At 53.6% G+C, this 679-nt stretch overlaps 1 protein-coding gene across 4 annotated transcripts in view; it reads left to right on the top strand.

The window, feature by feature from the left end:
- HTT (huntingtin) overlaps positions 1-679 on the top strand; it is a 214677-nt gene that overhangs the window by 28846 nt on the left and 185152 nt on the right. The gene's annotated exons all lie outside the window — the stretch shown is intronic.

The following is a 679-nucleotide window of genomic DNA, read 5'->3' on the forward strand; positions in this document are numbered from 1 at the left end:
GCCTGCTGGAATTCACTGTCCAGCACAAGGTGGCAAAGGCCTACAGCAAGGCAGCAGCCCTAGATTTCAGGCGGACGGACTTCAATGAGCTAAGGAGAATAGTCAGGGAAGCACTGAGGTCCCGGAGGGGAGGGGAGCCAGGTGTCCAAGAAGAGTGGTTGCTCCTTAAGGAGATGATCCTCCAAGCGCAAAGGGAGGTAATCTCAACATGGATTAAAGGGGGCAAGAGGGCGCAAAAGCCCCTGTGGTTCACCAAAAGCATCCAGGAATGTCTCCTAGCTAAAAGGGAGGCATACACCCAATGGAAGGGAGGGTCCGTCACCAGGGAGGACTATACTGCAGTTGCTTGGGGATGCAGGGGGGCAGTCACGAAGGCCAAGGCGGAGATGGAACTGGGACTAGCGACCCCGATCAAGGACAACAAGAAGTCCTTTTTCAAATACATAGGGGGCAAAAAGAAGGTTCCGGGTAATGTAGGGCCCCTGCAGGACACGCTAGGAAATTTGTTCGTCACACCAGTAGACAAACCTAACCTATTTAACAACATCTTTGCCTCCATTTTCCTGAACAGGGACTGGAACAGTCACCCCCGGGCCCCCCTTACACCCCAGGGGAGGTGCACCTAGGCTAAGCGTTAGTGAGGAACTAGTTAGGGAGCTTCTGGAAGGACTGGATGTAT

The sequence above is a fragment of the Gavialis gangeticus genome, unplaced genomic scaffold, assembly GCF_001723915.1.
Source record: "Gavialis gangeticus isolate Ggan-Ray unplaced genomic scaffold, GavGan_comp1, whole genome shotgun sequence".
Taxonomy (NCBI): domain Eukaryota; kingdom Metazoa; phylum Chordata; order Crocodylia; family Gavialidae; genus Gavialis; species Gavialis gangeticus.